This window comes from Sus scrofa, chromosome 15 (assembly GCF_054392235.1).
Source record: "Sus scrofa isolate SSC_HxYL_T2T_F1_AM1 chromosome 15, Sscrofa_HxYL_maternal_Yorkshire_Landrace_v2.0, whole genome shotgun sequence".
NCBI classification, from domain to species: Eukaryota; Metazoa; Chordata; class Mammalia; order Artiodactyla; family Suidae; genus Sus; species Sus scrofa.
In genome coordinates, this window is record NC_139397.1 from 58,013,565 (window position 1) to 58,037,150 (window position 23,586).

The 23,586-nt window shown below is 41.5% G+C and overlaps 1 protein-coding gene and 1 long non-coding RNA gene across 31 annotated transcripts in view; one reads left to right on the forward strand and one right to left on the reverse strand.

Moving 5' to 3' along the window:
* TENM3 (teneurin transmembrane protein 3) overlaps positions 1–23,586 on the forward strand; it is a 2,581,468-nt gene that overhangs the window by 2,039,542 nt on the left and 518,340 nt on the right. The gene's annotated exons all lie outside the window — the stretch shown is intronic.
* Positions 9,191–15,929, reverse strand: LOC146395858 (uncharacterized). The gene is made up of 3 exons (XR_014830411.1): positions 15,856–15,929; positions 11,074–11,146; positions 9,191–9,325 (listed from the first exon to the last, which is right to left on the reverse strand). It is a non-coding gene; the product is annotated as an uncharacterized LOC146395858 (long non-coding RNA).

Here is a 23,586-nt window from a genome sequence, read left to right on the forward strand (position 1 = left end):
ATTATACCCCAAAAGGTATAAAGAAATTACGATAGACTTTTCATAATTTATAACAAACATGGTTGTTTTGAATGGGCTTAATTATTATCTCAATTCAGTTCAATGCGATGGTGATTTATTGCCTTTTGAGAGCTGTTTGTGAAGGTCTCATTAGGAAGAGTTACTAAACGATACAGTAGAACACATATAAAGGAATATTTAATGTCCTCAGTAATAGAAACACTGCTTCTTACGCTCTATTTGCATGCCAAAAATTCTAAGCTGCAAACACACCCCACTATAATAATAGAATTTAAAAATTAGTCTATATTTTTTTGGCTATTGCATAGAGAGAAAAGAAGTGCAGCTTTTCTTAAATGAGAGAAATATGTGCTGTTTAGGTAAGTAGGGTTTAAATCTATGTGGAGATTTGGATGTATTAGGGAGGCATAATAGATCACTTGCTGGAAATAAGAGATACAATTCTAGTTTCTCGACCCCTAGTGTTTCTTAAATATATGCTTATTCTGTGAACACCAAGAAAGTGAAATAAATTTAACTGTAGCATAACCAGCAGATTTCATTGGCTCGGCATCTGATCTGTGGTTTGTTTGTTTTTGTGTTTTAGGATGCCACCCTCAGCACATGGACGTTCCCAGTCTAGGGGTCGAATTGGTGCTGCAGCTGCCTGCCGACACCACAGCCACAGCAATGCCAGATCCAAGCCTCGCCTTTGACCTACACCACAGATCATGGCAGTGGTGGATCCTTAACCCACAGAGTGAGGCTACGGAACGAATCCGCATCTTCATGGATACTAGTCAGATTTGTTTCCGCTGAGCCACGACGGGAACTCCCTGTAGTTTAGTCATATCCTTTGAAAATTTGAAAAATTGAATGGAAATCAATATAAGATATGATGATTTAATTACGTCCCCTTCTTGATGAGAGACACATAGTTACTACTTGTTTCTGGATGTCCATAATTAACCTTCATTTCAGGAGCTTAAATTCCATTTATCATATTTATTTGTAGAAACACCTCTCATGAACTCTGGGTAATCCTCTCTGCATTTCTGGAAGGTGTACCCGAAATCCTGTAAACAAAGCACTTAATTTTGGGCAGTGATTATATTGTTAACGTACTGACAATAATAGTGACTACAAATAAAAGACAGTCTTTCTTACACTTAAATTTATCTGTAGAGTAGAGCTTGGAGGGTAACTAGGGTGATTGATGTCATCAGTAGCTAAGAACGCATGGTAGATTTTCCTAAGTTACCAAAACTCTGGAGATCAAAACAAATCCATTAATTTCCTGTTATATCATCCTTTTAGTAAATCCTGGTACACAAATGAAATTCCAGCTAGAGATAAGCAAGGTGTCTGCAAGAGCATAATCATTTATCTTGATAGCAGGCGTGAAACTCTGGTAAAAGAACAAATAAACTTTTGAAGAAATAGCTCTGAACTAGAGTGCAAATGAAGTGCAAAGCATCAGCCGTTTCACGTGGGCATCGAGGTTATAAATGGTATTTTCAAGAGCTTTCATAGTGGACAAGGACAGGCGTTTAGCCTAGTTGACTCCTTAGAACAAATGTCATTAAAGCAGTGTGGTGAGAGTGACTGATTCAATCTTTATTAATGGAAAAAAAAAAAAAAAGAAAGAAAATATGATGCCTCCAAAATGAGGCAGTTAGAGTTGAATTGTGGCAAGCTCCATCTTCACTAAATGGCCACTTCACTTGTCTAGTTTTTTGCAAAAGATGCAGAAATAAGAAAAAAAGAAAGGTCAGAGAGAGATGTTCTCTTGGGTCCCCTCTGCTATTGTTTTGATTTAAGAAAGTGGTTTTTAAGTGTTTTGGGGGTTTTGTTTGTTTGTTTGTTTTTTTAGGAAAAGTTCCTGGTTTCCTGGAGCCAATCAAAATGTATTGGAAATATCATTGTTTATTCTTTTTATAATAGTAGCAGAATCATGGAGCAGAAAATTTGAGTCATGTTATCTGTAGACTGTAGGGTCAGGGAAAGCTATAGATTCTGTGGACTTAGGTGAAAAAGAGGCAACAGGCTTTTCCTTGAATTCCTGGGGAGATTGTTTTTCACAAGCAGGTCTTGTTATCTGAACCTTGAATACGTCAACAGAGTAATCCTTATTAAAAAGGACACTAGTTCACTTATTTTCCCTTCTTTTTTTTTAAGATTTGTAACTTTATTTTTTATTTTTTTTTTTTAATGTATAGTTGGTTTACAGTGTTTCACCAATTTCTGCTGTATAGCAAAGTGACCTAGTCATCTGTCTATCAGTATGTGTGTACTCTTCCTTTTCTTATATTATCTTCATCATAGCCTATGCCAAGAGATTGGGTACAGTTCCCTGTGCTGTAAAGGAAGACCTCATTGCTTATCCATTCTGAATGTAATAGTTTGCAACCCCAAAACTACCCCTGTCCGTCCCACTCCCTCCCTCTCCCTATTTTTCTCTTCTGACTTGCTCTCAGGTCTCAAATTCCATCAATCTCTAGATGCTCTTCTAAGACCAGGGTTCCATTGACTCCAGAAATCCTCTTCTAAAACTCACCTTTGGAAGTCATAAAACATTATTTGGAAGGGAACGCCTAATTGTGAATGAGGGGAGGGCAGCTAGAGCAGGAGCAAAGGATGCATCGCTGCCCCCGCCAGCCCCTGGTTGGTCTCCGAGTCTAGGGAGAATTTCTATTCTCTGCTGAAAATCCCTTCTTTGATTTTTTTTTTCTTTAGTTGATTTCTGCAAAGGCTAGTGAACAATTCGCATGTAATCATTACAAAACAATGGAAATTCTGCTGTATATCTATCCTTGTATTTGCAAACCAGAAATGATTGTCAGCATGCAGGCCAAAATGTGTAGTTTCCAGCTAGGTCAGACTACATCCACACAGAAATGGAAATATTCCTGAGCCAGACCTCCTGGTGGTTTCCTTTTGGGTTCAAATTACTGCGCATGTGTAAAAGGTACCTGATTACCGGGTGAATGCCATTACCTTCAAGCTAGTGGGGCCTCACTCTAGCTTGTTCAGTTCCCATGCGACCTCGTCCACTGCAGTTCCACTGCCTCAGGTCAACCAATTCATGGTCTGATGTGCCGTCACTTGCTACCTGTAGCCATTTTTGAAAAGCATAGAATACCCATGCATCCACTATAGTCTGGTGTATATCGTTTCCCGGTCAGTTAGGCTGCACCACCTCCATTATCCAGCCTAACTGAATAGAAAAAAATAACAATTATGTCCATGTGGTCCTTATACACTTTGAAATGAGGGGATAAACATTGAAAGGGATGTTGTATTTTAGACAATATTTACTAGAAGCTCTCTGAGAGTAGACCCCTATCTTCCCCAATTACTGTTGAGTTCCCAGCTCCTACCGTGTGTCTGGAATGTGGTTGGTGTTCAATAAATGTTGAACTGAGAGATGAGTCCTGTTCATAGCACTTTAGCCACCTTGTTCGGACAATGCTGCCATATTTTAAATCCTATACATGATCCAGATCTTTTCTAGAATAATTCCATGCTTGCATCCCATTCAACAATTCCACGGGCCATCTTCCTAAACAAAGTCCTTTTGAAATGAACCCGAGTTTGATTCAAACACCCATTTTCTTGTGTAAATATATGATCAATGTTGCAATGCACTTCCTGATTTTGTCATCATTTAAGTCCTTAACTTTTCTGCAAAGTGATTACCTGAACAGAACTGCCAGAGCAAAGATAGTGGCCTGCATGAAATTCACCATATAAGATCAAAGTACCTGAAGGATGTATGAAATAAGGTTCTGGCATGAGTCTTGGTATTTTTCAAAAAAACTGTCTCGTGAACACTTGCCTAACTTACTGGGCTTACTGTGTGTCAGGTACTTGTTCTAAGCATTTGACATGTATGAACTCTTTTAAACCTCAGGTTACTCCTGTAAGACAGATGACATTATTAAACCCATTTTACAGATGAGGCATCTGAAGCCCAGAGATATTAAATACTTTGCCCAAGTTACAAAACCAAGATACGGTAGAACTGAGACGTGGATCCAGACAGTCTGGCCTGATTTTTGTGCTTTTAATCTAGCCACCATTTGACTAGCTGTTATTTTGTGATATTATTTGGAATATCTCTTTTACATTATTCTTTGTGTCTTTGGGGCAGGAAAAAATTGAATAATAATGTTACTGGTATTAAAAGCCCCACAAAGAGAGAGGTAGTCTGCCTAAAAACAATACAGGTTTTAATTAAATGTGGAAAGCAGGTCAGTGGTGATAACATTGTTTCCATGGAGTTCAGCCAAAAATGAAGAACTTGAGTAAGACAACCGTCATGGGATAATAATAAAAAGTAACAGGTAACATTTATATAGTGCCTTCTACATGGGAGGCAGTGTTCTAAGGGCTTCAGGTGCATTTTCTTATGTGTAATAAGTCCTCTTTTATGGACAACCAGCTTACTGGCTTGATGTCACATATATCAGAAGAAGCAGAGTAGGGTCCCCAAAGAAAATATATCTGACCCCAAAACTTGTGTTTTGAGCAATATCCTATCGTTACAGCCATCATCTTAAGCACACGGAGGAAAGACTGTGTTTGGTGTTTGGATGAACCCCTTTCTCTTTTAAAGATGTTTACCTGTAATTCTGATTGAATGGGTTGCCTAGGCTACTGCTGCACTTCCAGTGTAGGCAGTAATCTATGATAGCTTCCTGGCCGTTGGTCATTGTGCAGATTCATACATTATCTCACTGAAACTCTCTGATGACCCTGTTGTTCCTGTTTCATAAAGGAGGGAATTGGGGCCTAGAGACAGTAAATTGTTTAAAGGCATGCTGTAGGCGACTTCAAAGCCCTTGACCTTTGCTGCTCCACACAGAGTATTCTACCAAAATAGATTAAGCCATTTTGGTAGGTCAAAGAATGGTCAATTATTGGCAATTTCACATTGCACAACCTAACTAGTGAATGATAATTGATTTAAGCCTTCCCTCCTTTTCATTGTTAAGTACACAGAGGGAACACCTAATACATTTGCGAACATATGCATGAAGAGGAAAAAAAATCATGAAAATTTAACAGTTCCAGTGCCTTGATTAGTGTGGATTATGTTAAAATTCATTTTGTTTACACATATATAAAAGCTGGCATTGTATTTTTTTTAAACTATGATGTATTTTGAATAGAAACTATTCAGAAATAATTGAAAATGAAGAAAACATATTCAATTCTGTTAATTTGAATAATGTCAACAAATGCATTTGTCAGAACCACATAGTAAGAGTTAAAATCTGAAAGCTTCAAATGATGGCAGCTAAAATTTAGCCTAAGAAAACACATGCAATCGTGCTTCTCCAAAATCCAATTTTAAAATATCTAAGTGATGGTTTAAAATAATTGTTTCAGTTTACATTGCAAACTCATGCAAATTGACATTTATCAAGTTTCGCTGTCACTCAGTCTAATGGTGAAGTCTGCTCACTCTCCTTAAAAAAAAAAAAAAGGGAAGAGAGAAAGAAAAGAAAGAAACCTCTGATTTGGAAAATCTTTTTTGTATTATTTGTCAAGATTTTTGGTACTTTAAATGGGATATTTAATATGCCTCTGTACAGACTGGGTTTTCCTATTTCCTGGAAAATATTTTGGAGAGCTCCACTCTCAATATGATAACAAGGGCTCAGAACGCAAATCTGTCATCCCTCAGGAGCCTCTTCCATTTTGGTGGCTTGTGAAAAGTCGTCTTGATATAGAAGATCAGTGGCTGGTCTCAGCTCTCTGCTGTTGGAACAGTTCAGGGCTCTGACAGCTGGATCTTTTCCTCACCCTTTCCTTCTTCCTACAATCTCTTCTGAGATCACGCAATGCGCTGCCATTCCAGGCAGTGGCCAAGTGTGGGAGGACCGCCCTTGAAGCCAGAGTCACCTTAAATGACAGTAAACTGCATCGGAAAAAGTTCACGCTACCTGCCAGCCAGAGACCACTTGACAGGTAGAAACATTTACTTCCAAGTTGAAAGGTTAGGTAAAAATCGTACCTTTCTGATTACATTATGTGATTTTTTTTTTTATAATCACCTAATAGCTAGCAGATGGCACAGTGTACATTTTATGTGTATACTGAGACCATGATTTTTCCCCATTTTTAGTTCTCCTTTGGTAACTGGTAATGAATACTATGTGATGTGAAACAGTAGTCTACAGCTCTGTGACAGTCACCATATAAAGAAGGGTTTTCTTCTTGGGAAATTATTATATAAGTGTTATTGAGAAGTTTTGAGCTCCAACGTTAAGGGACGGGGTATCCGCCAGAGCTATCAGAAAGATAATGATTCACAGTGAGTTAGCCTCTCTGTCTGTGTATCTTTTAGCAGAGGTTTGTTTTACCCATTCACTTAATCAAAAATAATGAAGATATATGGATATCAAGTTCCTTAGAATTCTCCGTGAAAGGCACAATTGTTCTGGCTGTGCCCAAGTACCTTAGCTCAAATCCAGTTACACTGCGCAGAAAAATGTTAACATTTTTCAAACAGTTCTTGATTTCATTTACACTGATTTTATCAAAATAAGGGGCGTGGAGAATGGACACTATACCTTTGTGCCAGGCAGTAAACAAGCATTTTTCTCTTTAAGGTCCCCCAGCTAAAAGTTAGCCCACTGTAAGCTCAAAGAAATCAGGTGAATAATATTAGACTATTGGCTCTTTTAAAGGATTTTCCATGACATTTATTTTTTAAAGACCAGAAATTTTACTGAAATTGAACTTTAGAAAAGTGGCCTTAGCACCAAGTTTCTGTCCCCCAGTGAAGAGATAATCTAGGAATTGATATAAGGTGGCCACAACTCAAAACCTGGTGGTGGGCCACATGGGAGAACGCTGTAGAATAAAAATACCAGAGCTAAAATCATAAGGATGCTGGCAGCCTAACGCTCGCAACCATATTAGTTGCTGTCTTTCCAATGTCGTCTTATAAATCAGCTAGTACTGGGCCAGCCACCATCATATACATACTCTATCCTTATTCAGAAGTCATACCATCACATATAAATTTGAAATTCAGGAGTTTGCTAATAGGTGAATGTTTAAATTAATTAGAGAAAGCCATCAAGACATATTTTTAAATGTAAAATTTTCAATCCCCCCACCTTCTTTTTAATCCTGGCATTGGATGCCATATAGACTCAATCTACAAGTAAGACATTCTCGGCAGATCATAAGTCGTCAGCACATATTGTATGCAAATGTCATCCTTGCTTTGAAAATACCTTTTGCATTTTAAGCACGATCCTATTTTGACAGTTCTTTATGCTTTTTGGGGAGAGTTCTTGTGGAGAGTTTAAAAAAAAATGCATCTTGAGTTTTTGCCTTGGCATGTTCATTTTAATCTTCTCGTTTCTGTTCTATCACAGTTAACCCCTCAATCAAATCACCTGGAAGCCCTTGTTCAAGTTCCAGGCTTCCATCAACCCCCATCAGTGATTCCAAGCAGGAGGTTTACACATGTTAAACCACCAGGATGTATGTTGTTCTTCAGGATTGCCCTGGGGAGTTTGCGACTGCATTTTTGCCAATTGAATTATGATGTGAGATGGCATGAATATTGGTCAAATTTCTAAACTGAATTTCCCAATTTTTAGACAGTGGTGTAAACTAACCCACAGGTTGTCATAACCCATTCAGTATGTTTTTTAACAATAGTCACTGAAGCATATAGGTCTGTTAAACTCAATAAAATGTACCGAATTATCTGCACATGTACTATCCACCAACCTCCCCTTAACTCCTTCCTCCCCACATTTCAAACCTACAACAAAATTCGCCGCCAGGGAATTGGTTAGTGCATGTGTGTGTGTGTGTGTGTGTGTGTGTGTGTGTGTGTGTTTGCCTGTGGCTTATATGTGTATTCTGCTTTAGATTTCTTTTTCCTTCTTCCCAGTCATATACATTTGGAAGTATGAAGGGACCAGGGGACAGTGCGTTTATACATTTTTTGAGCACAGACGCATCCTCCAAAGGATGCATAAAGGAAACTAGTATTGCACTTCAGATGGTATTTCAACATTGCAAAGCGATAACAAAATAAATCGCGTGGCATGAGGAGCTTTCCTTTTTAGGGGCAGGTTACCTATTTTACATTTATTAAGAACTTCTTTCTAAGTGTTCTATCTAATGTTTAGCTCTTTACTTTTTTTTTTTTTTTTTTTTTAGGGCAGCACCCTCAGCATATGGAGATTCCCAGGCTAGGGGTCTCATTGGAGCTACAGCTGCGGGCCTACACCACAGCCACACCAGCTCCAAGCTTCATCTGTGACTTAACCCACTGAGCAATGCCAGGGATCAAACTCCAAAACATCATGATTCCTAGTCACATTCGTTTCTGCTGCACCACGATGGGAACTCCAGCTCTTTACTTTTTTTTTTTTAATTAGTGCTTTTATGTTACAGTGGGATGGGAGCAGCATCTTCCACAATGCTGCATCTGCTCTGGAGAAATTTCTTAAAATGAAAGCACAAATTTAGGTTTTAGGGAGTCATGATTAAGGGGCCTGCTCGTGGTCTAGCCCACTGGGACCTCAAGCCCACCCTTCCCTGGGGGATCTTTCGAACTAAGCCATCCACTGGAGAGGGTCCAGGGTTGTTTATCTTCTGGACCTCACCCCAATGGTTGATCTGAAACATCTTGGTCTCTAGGAATGGGAAAGGAATTGGGAGTCTCTGAGCAGTGTTTCTGTGCATTCAGCACCATGCCAATCAATAGGTAAGAGAAAGAGAGAAGAATGGGGAAAAAATGTTCATGAGAGGATAGTAGGGAAAATGAGGTGGATAGGGTATAGTGCCTTCCTTGTTTTGGTAAAACGTTAATGGCTCTTAACATCCCTTTCCTGCCAGTGTATGTTTTAACTCTTATCTATCACATGGAAAGTTGATTTGGGAAAGAGAAGAAGAGCACAAAAAATGAAGTGTGTGTATAACATCAGTACTAGATTATATTCTAAATAACAAAAAATATGTTACAGATTTTTAAATTCTGTAGTATGTTTAATAACACTTCTCTGCTAGGCCTATGCTGGTCCAGAAAAAAAGCAGTGACATCAGTTTAGTAAGAATGAAGTATATATTTTATTACACATTTCCACTTTCAAGTTTATAATATGCTGTAACACACCTGACAGGACCTCATTTGTTCCTAAAAACAAAAAGCCCTTTAAAAAAGTCAGCAAGTATTGGGAGTTCCCTCTTGGCTCAGCGGGTTTAGGGTCTGGGGTTGTTACTGCCGTGGCTCGGGTCGCCGCTGTGACCAGAGTTTGATCCTAGGCTGGTGAACTTCTCTATGTCTCTGGCATGGCCAAAAAAAAAAAAAAAAAGAAAAGAAAAGTCAGCAAGTATTATCCCCATTTTATAAATGAGAAAACCTGAAGCTCAGAGAGGTTAAGTGCCATGAATAAATCTTCATAGTTGCCCTCTGCACTAGGTGTCTCTCTAGTATGGAGTGCCGGGGTTTGGGTATGTGCGTGTGAATGTAATCATAGAACACTGCCGCAAATGGAGATGGATTGGTAAAAGAAAGAAATTGAATTGACTGGTAAATTATTAGTACTTCTATACACCACTTGGCAGCTAAGGGATTGCCGTCTGTGTGTTAATATAAGCAGTAGAATGTCCAACAGATCGTTTCAATCCAATTAAAGTGATCTGTTGTGACTGTATTTGACTAGAGGCAATGGCAGAAAGGTGGTGAAAACGTCCTTCCAAGATTATCCTCTTTTTGAATCCAAAACTTGAGGGAATTTCTTCTGAAAACTGATGATGGCAGGATAATATATATTTTGTATACTCCACAATATATATTATCAACTCATAAATCAAGCTGCTTTCCAAAAGAGTTTAATTTTTTTTTCAGGAAATTTCCTTAATATTTTAATCAAAATAAGAGGCCACTGCTTCCCACAGTTTTTATTTCTGATAGGCATCGGAGATCCTTTAAGTGGTGTTTCTATACTTTTCCTTGCTGAATATTCTCCCAAATAAGAATAAAAACAGCTGAATTAGACAATGTGTGGAAAAGGAACTCCTGGCTTGTTAGTTTAACCAGGGACAGTAGCCAGACCTTATATTTCTGAGAGAAAAAAAATCTTTTTTTCCTGGCATGAATTGTGTAACAGTTGTTTATGTACCTTGTAGCCCAGAAGATGCTGTCAAAGGTAGTTTTCCCGATGAAATTATCCTCTGCTTTCAATGGTGACAATTGCGGCTATCAATTTTTACATTTTATTTTTCAATTTTAAAATTATTTTGATTTCAATATGTGTCTATTTAAATGTTTGTATTATACAATTGGACATATAAAACCATGCCTTCGTGGCCGTGGGTGAGACGAACGGTGGAGGGGGAGATGTTAGAAGCTATGTACCTAGCTTGTAATGACCCACATCCGCTGGGCTTGTTTATTTCTGCAGGAAGGCAGCGGAACACAAAAATTCCGAGTAGGAGCCTGAGAGGCAGGCATCCTTACTAGTTTTGAGAGCTTGTGCAAGTTGTTTTACCTCTTTATCCTGATTTCCTTTACCTGAAGATGGGGGTTGAAAATACCATCTTCTTAGGTTGTTTTATAGATTAAATGAAACAAACTCTATCACGTAGCTCATTCTTTGTACATCCTATTTGCATACTTAGCACATGACAGCAATTTTTAGTATCTTTTAGTATCTCAGGACGTATCTAGCGTTTACGTTCTGAAAGGGCCCTTGAGCATGGGTCTTATTTGGATTCAGCATGGAAATAGGAACTTCTTAACATGAGAAAGATGAGTGTCCTGGAGACATGAGATGTGGCTTTGTCTCTGGATGCTGGAATGATAGCTGCAGGCTCTTGGACGCTTGCATTCAAAATGCTGTGGTCCCGACGCCCATAGACGACCACAGATAGGACAGCCAAGCATTACTGAGAGAGCCTGCCCCTGGGACTGGCGCCTGAACGTTTCAAAGGTAAATTATGAGGCAGCTAGGGAGCCAGGGCTGTGGTGGATGGATGGTTAGGACCTTCTGTGGCTGGGACCATGGAAAGTCAATGAAGAGGAACAGACACCTGGAAATTGACACAAGATGATCTGAAGCCTGGGGGATGAATCTCGGGGTCCTTTGAAGGGAGGACGTTGCTTCTGCAAAGGAGGAACATGGATATTAATGGAATTGAAAAGGACCAACCAGGGAGGTATGAGGTGATTCTCCAGTGGGTGAAGAACAGCTTGTGTTCCAAGGGGAAAAGCCCTAGGGGTCAGGAAAGAGAATGGCTTTCTTACCTAAGACATCTCTGCATTTGACTAAGAACCGGGCTGTGCCTGGAGTGAAGTTTAGAACACAGCATCTCCTAGGGCTCAGGATCTGCTAGATAGCAGCAATGGTGACTTCTCATCCACTGTCATAACCCTAAAAGAGCTCACCTCAGTAACAGGCACCACTTAACAGAGACCTTGAAATATCTTGCAAGGAAGGCACCTTCGGGAATTAGAGACCCAGGGCAATTATGCTGAGTATTCTGTAATGTACTAGAAATTTTTTATCTTCCTCTTGTTTGTGGGATTTGCTATTCCATCCATTTCCAAGGTTGATGTGTTCAGTCCTTACCTGAGGAAGGTCTGTGTGCCTATTTTCAGAGACAAGAAAGACTGGGTAGTATGTCCTGCTCCATAGCTGGGCCAACTGGAAAAGTAGAGATGGTGACCCATAAAGGAAAAGACTGGATTTAGACTGGATTCCTGGGAGACTTTGCTAAGGAGGAGAGGAACGCATGGAGAACCAGTGCTCGCAGGAGACATGAGGCCAAGGGCGAGAGATCTATTTTATTCTTGATTGCCTCCACTAGGCACCAAAATTGGACAAGAAAGATGACTAATGCAATGTAATGAGTTTCTATTTCAACAATGCCCAAATAGGCTCCCTTAACTCGGTTCATCAAGAACAAAGATATTAATTGAGAAAAACAAAAATAACACTAACGTAAACGGGAATCAAGCCGCCAATTACAAGCAAGCTTAGATACATATATGTAAGGAACTGCATTACATAAAATGCAGCTGTGAATCTTGAAAATTATCAAGCCCTGTTTGGTGACTAAAGGGTGGAGAACCTGAGTCTTCAGCCTCTTCCACGGAGCACAGCCTCCCTCCTCATTGCTGGATTGGTCTCCAGTGGTGACTGGGGACAGTCTTTGGTCTTAACACATGTCTGCAAGCATTACTGGCATCTTCCTGCAGTTTCTTAACAGCAGTTTAAAGCTTTTTGTCTCAACTCATCCTTTGTCCCATAGCTCCTACTGCTGTGCTTTTCTTTTTTCTTCTATCAACTTTTCTTTCTTTGCTTGTTTTTTTTTTTAATTTAAAAAAATTTTTTTTCAAGTTCTGTTGAAGTACAGTTGATTTACAATGTTGTGATAATATCTGCTGTGCAATAAAGTGACTCGGTTATATAGATACACACATCCCTTCTTTTTCAGATTCTTTACCCATATAGATTATCACAGAATAATGGGTAGAGTTCTGATACCATCTCTCTTCCTTTGAATCAGTACATTTTGGTGCTGCATAAGAGGCTTAAGTGGCAGACACTTCTTTCTATGGAACAGGGACGTAATGGAGGTTTCATTAAACCTCTGCTCTTGTCATTTGGTGCATTCAGTGTTATTCCTGCAGCCTCCGAGGGTGGGCAGTGCAGTCCTCTTTGTCTGGTTTTCCCATTGGTTTCTCAGAGCTTCTGCCCTTCCCTGATTTGAGAGTGAAGGCCTGCATTGTCCTGGTGCCCTGGACACATGACCATAGGGTCCTTTGGACTTTGTGGTCCCAATATCTCAAGGCCTCTTCCCTGATGACAAGGATCTCCTTGCTGATTAGTCAGTGTCCTCTCTCAGGAGATGGGCCTTGTGGCCACTATTGACCACACTGTTAGAATCTTTCCAAAATCTTCATTGTGAATGATGTCTCTGCTTCTGTTCTTAGCACCTGGTCTTTGGGTAAAAAGAAGTGCTTTCTATGACACTAGCAACTCAGAAGTCTAGCCGGTCTAATTTTTACTCTGTGTGCATGTGCACATGTGTTCTCACAATTGTAGATTTTTGTTTTGTCTTTTTTTTTTTTTCATTTTTGTGGTCTGCTCAAAATATTCCTTTTCTTTCATTTATAAAATTGTTTTATTATAGTCTATCTATGTGTTTGGTCAATTTCTGCTATACAGCGAAGTGACCGAGTTATACAGATACATACATTCTTTTTCTCCTATTATCTTCTATCATGTTCTTTCACAAGAGACTGGATATAGTTCTCTGTCCTATATTGTAGGACGTCATTGCTTATCCCTTCTAAGTGTAATAGTTTGCATCTACCAACCCCAAATCCCTGTCCATCCCACTCCCTCCCCCTCCCCTTGGCAACCACAAGTCTGTTCTCCATGTCTGTGAGTCTGTTTCTGTTCTATAGATAGGTTCATCTGTGCTATACAAAATTTCCTTTTTTCACGGCTGCAGGGCAAAGAAAAAAAAAAAAATCATGCATCCAAACCACTCCTGTTCCAATAGAAAATTCCTTTTCAGCACTTTGAAATCTGCTTTTTCTTGTTACACCAGCCCTGAGGTTCAGGGCTTTTGAAATTGTCTTTAAAGAAAAGCATATTAAGGGAAGGGGACCACCCCAGTACGGTAGGAGAATAAGCTGGAGTAGCAAAGAGGGACCTTTGTGCTTTGAGAAAATGACTTTGCTTCTTAGCACTTCATTTAGGTTTTCTTATGAATTAAATGAGGGTGGACTTGATGTTATCTAAGACCCATCATGGCTCTAAAATCTGTAACTCAAAGGTTGCATGGAAATTGGACAACTAAGTCTTTAAGAATAGGTATTTCCCTTCACATCCTGTCCTATTGATTTCTCTCCCGATGACTCTGCAGCAACATGCCAGGTCCCAGCGGTTCCAAAATGAGCGTGAGAAATGAAGTCAGCCTTGTCACCACTAATTGGTGTCTTACACAGATAAATTATCTAGTTATCAGGTGTCTCTTCACTTCGTGACAACACAGCGTCAAGAAAATTCGTTAACAAACGGACAGAGAATGTATTCTTATACTCACAGAAATATATATATTTATATCTATATGTCTATATCTCTCTCTATATATATATAGTAGGATGAACTCTCAAGCTTTAAGGCATAGGAACAGATTTTAGAAATTTGTCTTTCACTGCTAGCACTGTGGTTGGATTTCTATCTTGGTCTTATTCTGTGAGAGGAAATGCCTTTGTCGACTTGAGCCTGAAGGCGTCTGTACCTTCTCCTTTGTCCTTTAGAAGCTTCCAGTTTTTTTGTAGAGACAGGCCACAGTGGTCCATGTTCGCGAGGTCACTGCCCAGGTACACTCAAGTGGCCTGGGGGCAGATCCTCTCTGCCCTGAGCTCCGACTAGCTTGAGACTTGCAACTCCGTGGTCTGGCAGTGTAAATAAGTTTTTAATAATTTGATGATGATTTCAACTCCCAAGTATATTTGCTTTCCATTGTTGCCTTGTGCTCCAGAAAATACGCTGTGGAGAGCAGCTTGATGGAATTTCATTGAGACTTCCTTGACATTACGCCAGCTGCATTTTTATTTCAGCTTTAACCTACTTACTCTTTTTTTTTTTCTTTTCAGTAAACAAATATAGTGCCTTATGTTGAGGCGAGGATTCAGGAGGAGTTTCAGGAAAATCATTCTTCACATTTTAGAGGTTGTTTGTAATAACTTTGCTTATGCTAAAAAATGTTAATAGCTTTTGAAGAATAAAAACCCTGTAATAATTGCCCATCTATAAGCAGAGTCTTATGGTTTTAGCTGCAATCTTCGTTCCCGAGTGGTAAAAGAGTAACATAATACCTTCTATTTATGCATGGTTTATGAACTGACTTGCACAAGGGGATTTGTATTTATAAAAATGCATCTCACTTTGTATGCATTGTAACCATTTAATATTTGATTTGCCAAGAGGGCAAAATTTTGTTTTTAAAATGCAGCTATATGACCTTAGACTGTGCAGATATCATTAAGAGCATCTTCAAAGAGTTTTAAAAGATGACTTTGTAAGAAGATCAGACCCTAACTATAGGTCCTCAGATATTTTAAGAATTCATATAGCTTAATTTCCATTTCTCTTGCTGATACATAAGTCATAATAAGAGTAACAAAGAATTTCCTTAATGAATCGGTTGCCTATATATGCACTGAAGTGCATATAACACTGAAGAATGTTTCCAATTCTAAAATGCGAAAGGATGGTGTTTAAAGGCACTGTAGTTAGTTATCTCAACAGGTGGTAGCTGGTAATTGATAATTATATTTAAAGTATGTGCATTCATTGTGGTTACTAGTAATACAGCATTTTTATCCACAGATCTCAAAGCATGTGTGAATAAATATGCATTATTTCCCTATTTGAAATAGCCAGAGACTCACTGAACGTTAATTAGATATAAGCAGACAGAGAAACTTCATGTCCCCTGCTTGCTTGTAGCTACTAAAAACAAATGCTTCCCAGAAACTGGGATAAAGAACACAGTGTACCTGCTTCTGAAATAAGTACTATTCCAGGGCATGGTTCCAGCTCTATGCCTCGGCCCCACAGAGCACCATGGCCCCCACACACATATCCCCATCCCCGGGCCAGCAAAGCATTCTGGCTAATCTCCGTCGGAAGAGACCCCAGCAATCACTCTGCACCCTGGTTGACTAGCTCTAGCTATGCAGCAGGGGAATCAAGGCTGGGGAGGTGACAACACTTCCTCCACCCTCCACAGGACTTCCTTCCAAACCCCAAGGAACCCCTTGATTAGGAAAATATTGATTAAAATACCCACTATGCAGCAAGCGCCTTCCTTTGCAGCAGAGCAGTGACCCAACCAGACAGCCCTGCCATGATGGAGCCGGCGTTCCAGGAAGAAAAGAAGATCTGTGCTGAGCCTTGTTCTACTTTTAGCTGTCACACTTCTCTCCGCACCCATCCTCCGCCTCCGACGGTGTCCCACCCTCTTTAACGAAGGCTTTTCCAGCCTGTTTTCTGCATAGCCTTATCAGAGAGGGAAATATTTTTGAGCTTTATTTTCTGTCGTTGTATTATTTTAATTTTTAAAATGTGTGTTATGCAAACAACAGCTAGATGAAACATGGTTTCTCAGACTCTGCGTCCCCGCTTCCACCTCCTGTGGAAGGTGGCGAATGAAGAGGCAAGTTTCCCAGCCAGGGAGAGGGTGCAGCCCTGCCTTGTGATCACCCTGACCAGTGAGGGTCTTTCCTGGACCAGACCCAGGAGTCTTGCGGAGTCAACGCCTCTCAGTCTTCAGGTTCAGAACTGTTCTGTCTGGAGGAAGAAGAGGGTTGGCTCCTGGGGCCTCCTTGTGTTATGGGGTCAGAAGAACCCCTGCATTGCTTCCTATTTTCTCTTTATACTCCTTTCTTCCTGGAAGATTCCAGAAATATTTCTCTGATTCTAATCTCTCAACCTCCAGCCCCTTTTTTTGTTCTCGGTATTGTTTCACTCACTGAATGGGCGAATCTCCTGACTGTGGCCCAAGCAAAAGGTTGGACCTAGTCTGATCAAGTCTTTACCGACCCACAGTAATTGGCCTGGAAAGCTGGAGTGGTCTCTCCACAGAGATAACCCTCAGGAAGAAGAAGAGGACACAAAGGGAGAGTGAGCTTTCGGCTCACAAGCTCTGCTTGCATTTGTAACTATACTCGTGATTAAATATGGTCAGCCCAGGAGTTCCCTGGTGGCTCAGCAGGTTAAGGACCCGGCATTGTTACTGCTGTGGTTCTGGTTACAGCTGTGGCCTGGGTTCAGCCCCTGGCCCAGGAACTTATGCATGCTGTATGTGTGACCATAAGTAAATAAATAAATAAAGTCAGGCCACCTCTAGGGTACATTTGACTCTGTGTCCACTTGGTCAGGTTTCTGTTTCACGGGCAGCTGCTCACAACCTTAAAACGTGGAGAGAACTCAGGCAAGCAGGGCAAGGAGGTTCTGGTCCAAGGGTTGTGCCCAGGGCAGGAATGTTCCTGGCTCTCGCTCTGGGAGGACTCTTCAGCTGTCATAGGAGTGGCTCTTCTCCTAGAATAGCAGTAACGTGAGGCTCAAGGTTGCCAACAACATGGTGCGCTTTGTCCCCAGGCTGAACTCCTGGGACAGCTGGTCCCCCGGTTCATCACCGACATTCCAAGCCTGGGATGCCCTGGGATCGGGGGCACCAGCAGACCCCCAGAGTATTACTGGGTGGTATGCGGCCTCTCCCCACAATTTCTGAAGATCTGGATGTGAGGTGAATCTGCAGGAGAAAAAATAGTAGCTGGAAAGCACCTTAGAGATGGAATTGGCCAGAGTCCTGCCTGGTTTGCATACTTTTTGTATGTGTCTGTAATATGCATTTAAAATCACTCTCCTCAACTTTCCACTCACTCTTCAGGAGAATTTAGGCTTCTCTTTTTCCACACGACAGTACCTCATGAGTTCTGTGGTCCTTATTGTTGGTCTGAAGTCTTCGGGGAAATTAATTGTTGGTAGTTTACAGACAAATGTCCGTCCCAATGATTGGCTTCCTAACTCTCCTGCTCTATGTGGTTGAAAGAGCTTAGAATTCTGCTTTTAGTCAGAGACCTGCTTTGCCTTCTCACCTGGCCCCAGTGCTGGTCCTGGAAGGAGCCCCTCCTTCATCCCAGGCTGAGAAAGTCTAGGAGGAAAGGGAAGGAAAAAAAGATCCCCCAGGACAGTCCCTTTATGGCTCAGCAGTTAATGAACCTGACTAGGATCCTTGAGGATGTGGGTTCGATCCCTGGCCTCGCTCAGTGGGTTAAGGATTTGGTGTTTCCATGAGCTGTGGTATAGTTTGCAGATTCGGCTCGGATCCCGCGTTGCTGTGGCTGTGGCTTAGGCGGCGCCGCTGCTATTATCAGACCAGAGAAGAACATTAACATTCGGGGTCTCTTGTGCACCTATTCCTTTCATCTCTCAAACTGATGATCAGTCTTCGAGGACACCTATAGATGAACGGTCTTGTCGCGCAGAAGTTTGCAGAAGTGGGGGAGGGGAGGTCTCCAGAGGAAGGAGCACCTCCATATGCCCCCATAACAGCTCCTCCAAATCACCTACTACGTGGGGCACCCAGAACCTGCTACAGTGACCTGAGGCTAAAGCATCTCTTCTTTTTCTGCTTGGCCAAACAGGAGTGGGAGGACCCTAAGCAGGAGCTCAGGCTCTTTCCCAATGCCTCCCACTAGCTTCTCAGCATGAGCCTCCTGGATGGGACCCCACGTGAGCATTCCCACGATGGCGTTTTCTGCCCTGGCTGCTCGCTGGCTGACCAGTCACCCCGCATTCCATGTGCATCAAGGCTTGAGAGTGGACTAGGGACACTGACTGCCGCCGTGTCTGTTAGAGTTTCAGTCGGAGAGGTGCACTGCAGATTCTCACACAACTGCCTCAAACACAAACTCCTGAAATACAACCTGTTCGTTAGGTTGTGGACTGCCTGTATTTAATACTTTTTTGGCAGTATGATATACTTTTGGAATTTTATGCTTCTTATAGAAGAGGACATTCTGGAAACTGTTTAAAATTCACAAAACGTTGGATCTTTCTCTAGCATATATTTCATTTATTCTTTGGCTGTATCTTTGACACAGTCAGGTCACTGTCACGGTTTTTTTTCCCCAGTGGATATTCTGGTGCTGCCATCTTCCCAGCTTCCCAAGATGAGTTTGGGTAGATCCTCTAGCCAAAGGACAATATTCTAGGTGACAAACTATCCCCATTTTTTTTCCCGTTAAGCAAACAAAGAATCACTTTAAGTGGGACCATCTATTTCCACTTTAAAAGAAGCCGCAGGTACTCATTGGCTGGTAGAAATCTCACACATTGTCTTGGACGTAAGCACAGGCTTTTGCTCCAAATATCTGGGATTGTTTTATCTCGGTTAAGTCACTCTTTACACTGCAGCTTTTCTGGCTTTCCAGGCCTCTGATTTTGTCATCACCGTTTCCCTTTTCACCTGGGGATCTATGCCATGGCGTGGGGGTGGTCTTGATCCCTTTCTATTAGCCTGAGTCATCACAGGGGCAGTCCTGTTTTAGGGCTTCTGACAAGAAAAGCCTGCCTCTTCCTTCCTAGGACCTGCCACTTCTTCTGCACTAAAGCCCTGGACTTCCCAAGCCAGACTGTCTCTCCACCCTCTGCTTAGAGGTGAGAATCCAAGCTCATCATCCACAAAGGTCTTTCTGCCCAGTGGGAGACAGTGACCCACCTTTGATGCTGGAACAGCACGAGAGCCCAGGTCCCCCCTGCCCCACAGTGCTGCCTCCTCCCTCCTTCGCCACTGTCAGTAGCATTTTCTCCTGGGGAGTCCATTCAGCGAGAATATTCACTCCTTCTTCCCACCAACAAACCTACCGTGTGCTACATACCATGTTAAAGGCTGCAGACACAGGGTCTGTGTTCTCAAGAGTGTGTAAGTGAGTCAGGCAGAGAGATCATTGTGATAAAGTCTCCTAAGAGTACTGATGGGGACAACTAATCAGAGTGTCCTGGCAGTTGACTAGGAGAAACTGGTTTGCAGGGACATGGGACCAGGAAGACTTCCTGGAGGAGGTGAAATTAGCCTGGGCTGTTTTACAGGCTGCATAGAAAACAGGCGCAGGAAGGATGTTCCTCTGAGACAAAAGGTCATTATGAACAAAGCAGAGAATCCTTGGAGGCACTGGTGTGGAGGCCAATAAGAAATCTGTCACCTGCTGATACTCAAACCCTCTCTGCGCTTACCCCCTCCTTGCCACCTGCACCCCCCATTTCATGACCTCACTGGAGGCCAGCAGCCCTCATTGTGCAAATATCCCCGGAGGCAGGTACCACACTTGTTGGCACACAAACACCTGTGCTTATTATAGCTCTACAATGCCTCTGGGACCTGGTAATGACTCTGGATGGAAAACATATGGGCATTTATAGGGAAAAATATTCATAGGTTAAAAATGTTCTCCGTGTCTTATGATCTCAAATATGGAAAAATATATATAGTAATGCATGGTCTTTTATAAGGATCTTGCAGCCAGAATCTACCTTCCTAGTGGTTCTTCAGGGAGACTATTACATACAAATCGTCAGTACTAGTGAAGACAGGTTGTCTGGTGACCTATATTCAGATGCTGAGCTTCCTGCAGTTTCTCAAGAGTAAAACAATAGACTTACAGACATAGAAAAGAAACTTAGGGTTACCAAAGGGGAAAGGGGGAGGGGTAAATTAGGAGTTTGGGATTAACAGATACACCCTACTCTATATAAAATGGATAATCAACAGGGACCTTCTGTGTAGCACAGGGAACTCTACTCAATATCTTGTAATAACCTGGGAAAGAATCTGAAAAAAAAAAGAATATATAAAACTAAATTGGAGTTCCTGTCATGGCTCAGTGGTAACGAACTCGACTAGTATCCATGAAGACATGAGTTCGATCCCCGGCCTCGCTCAGTGGGATAAGGATCCGGCATTGCTCTGAGCTTTGGTGTAGGTTGCAGACGTGACTCCGATTCGACCCCTAGCCTGGGAACTTCCGTATGCTGCAGGTGCACCTCTAAAAAGACACACAACAAAAACAACAAACCTGAATCACTTTGCTGTATACCTGAAACTAACACAACCTTGTAAATAAATGAGACTTCAATTAAAAAAGAAAAGAAAAGAAAAGGAGTTACTTCAGTGTGCTCCAAGGTTTGGGGTGAGAGGAACAGAGAACAAACTTGCAGAGAGGATGTGGCTGCCCTGGAACTAAGCAGACATGTGCACAGGAGCCGCCTCTGATGGATAAACATACAAAACACTTTTCCTGGGGAGGAACAGAAGCCTAGCACCAGGAGGGAGCATGAGGACTCATCCATGCTTCATCCATTCAGCACTTGGTTTTTGAGGTCCTACTATGTGCTAAGAGGCAAAGAAGGACAAGATTCCTGTGGTCCCCATCCTCATTGAGCTTGGAGTTTTGTGAGAAAATCAAATATTGAGTCGAGGGAATGCAAACATCATGGATGTTCAGAAGGGAGGTCAAGACTAAAGCAGAAAATGGTAATCAGGAACTTGGACTGGTTTAGGGTTTCAAGGAAGACCTCGGTGACTGGTACTGGGACAAAGATGGTCAAGGAAGAGGTAAGTGGGTTATGAGAAAGAAGTTCTAGGCTGAGGGAGAACCAGGGCCCCATCACCTGGCAGGGGGACAAGTGGCAAGGGCTGCACATGGGCTGTGTCTGTAAAAAAATCTCTGAGAGTTCCCATTGTGGCTCAGTGGGTTAAGACCCCAACTAGTATCATTGAGGATGTGGCCTCACTCCAGTGGGTTAAGGATCCAGCATTTCCACAAGCTTCAGCACAGGTCACGGATGTGGCTTGGATCTGGCGTTGCTGTGGCTGTGGTGTAGGCCTGCAGCTGCAGCTCCGATTCAACCCCTAGCCTGGGAACTTCCATATGCCACGATTGCGCCCCTAAAAAGAAGAAAAAAGATCGCTATCCTCACAGAGCATATTTTTTAGAAGTTTATCTCAAAGGCAAAGCAGAGTATTGATGGTTTGATACAGGCAAGTGACATGATTAAATTCACATTTAACCTTGGGTCATTGTATTAATAAATCTTAGGGCAGGATCATTCACAGTAGAGTGAATGAAGAAACACTAGCAGAATCCCTTTTAACTCAATACTTTCACCAATCTATAAGCTCCAATGTGTTATCTACTATTTTCTCTGAGAACAAAAATTGACTGAGACTTTGTAGCTGTTCTTTTAAAGATACCAAACAGATGATGTATAATTATCTAAACCTCCAAGCTTTACACTGAATGAGATGTCATATTTCTGAAATTAACACTTCTGGAATAACATGTTTAAGGAATGCTCCGAATGGACAGTTGCCTGCAAATCTGCCCGCAGTTTCTCTTATTACTCCCAAGTCAGTGTGGTGGATAAGCAGTGACAAACTAGAATATGTTTGGTTAAATAGACCATCTGTCTATTCATAATATGGACATTAATTCTTATAAACAGTTACTTCAGCTCTGTGAAAGGCCTGATTTGCTTTCATGATAGGGTTATTCATAGGCAGTTACTTCTCTTTCATTTGATTTAAGAATGGATCTTACAGGAGTTCCTGCTGTGGGAGCAACAGGACCTGGAATGTGCCTTCAGCTCCGGGACTCGAGTTTGATCCCCAGCCTAGTACAGTGGGCTAAAGTATCCGGCAACTCAGAGTGGGTCACAACTGTGGCTCAGATCTGATCCTTAGCGTAGGAATTCCTTATGCTGCAGGGTGGCCAAAAATGAAAAAAATTAAATAAAATAAAAAGAATGGACCTTACAAACTTTTTTCTCCCTCAAAGTAGATTTTAAATCATTTTACATGAAATTTGCATGTAAGATATTTGTGTTAAATCATTTATCTTTGAAAATGTTTTAATACAGTTGTATGGTAGGACATGTGAAACCTTTGGGAGGAAGTAAAATAATGGTGTCCCAAAGAGTTTGAAACAGTAACAGACATCCATGCATCCAAGCATGAAGCAGTATAGTTTTAATAGTCATAAATAAAGCAGTGACCATGCCCAGTGACCTTGCCGAGCATTCTGGATACAACATTAAACCCCACAGTTTCTTGTAGCATGCCCTGGCCAAAACTCACTCAGAATTCAGGATTTTTGGATTTCAGAAGAGTAACATGGTGGATGTGTTGTCTGTTATGCAACACAGTTAATGAGGTCTGTGGCCGTGTCTGACAATGAAACACTTTTAACATTTCTTCCATAAAACTCGCGCCTATTCAAACTAAGCGAGATAAGGACTATTAAGACAGCCCAGGTTGTTTTGCCATCAAATGAATTCCCTTCGTTCTGTTTCCAGAGCTTTCCAGGGTTTAAAATACAGATAAGAGACTGTGGAGCTGTGGTAAAATCCCAAAGGAATTTTGGAACATTTCCAAGTCCAGCCTCTGGCATTCAGATGCAGAAATGGCCACTACATCTGGAAATACTAGTTAACCACAACTGGAATGGAGAGGTTTCTCTTGTCCATGTTGTAAGACTCTAGGTGACTTGGTTCAGAGTGCGACTTTTAAATACATTGGGGACATGAATTAATGAATGAGCGAATGGATGAGGAAATGGAGGAACAGTCAGTCACAAGGTCCTGAATTATAAATAACACCCATCCCTTCCTTCTTTCTTACCCACTTTATCCTCAGAATGGGAGTCTGGGGATCTGATGAGCTTCCATTTCCCCCAGCCTTATAGGAATTCTTGATTAGAGTGACTTTCCAAAAGTTTTCCAACAACTGCGTCCCAGAGGAGAAATTTTAAGAACTGGAGCCAGTCAAGTTCATTCTCTCCTCGAGACTTTTGTGGTTCCTCTTCCCTCTGACTAGAAGCTTATCCCTGATTTCTCCTGGCTGGCTCCCAGTGATCTCCGAGGTCTCCACTAAAATTCAGTCCCCATTTCTTTCCCATGTGCCTTCTCGATCTCTAGAATTCCTGTATGTGTTCAGCCCCTGCTGATCCGAATCTGTCAC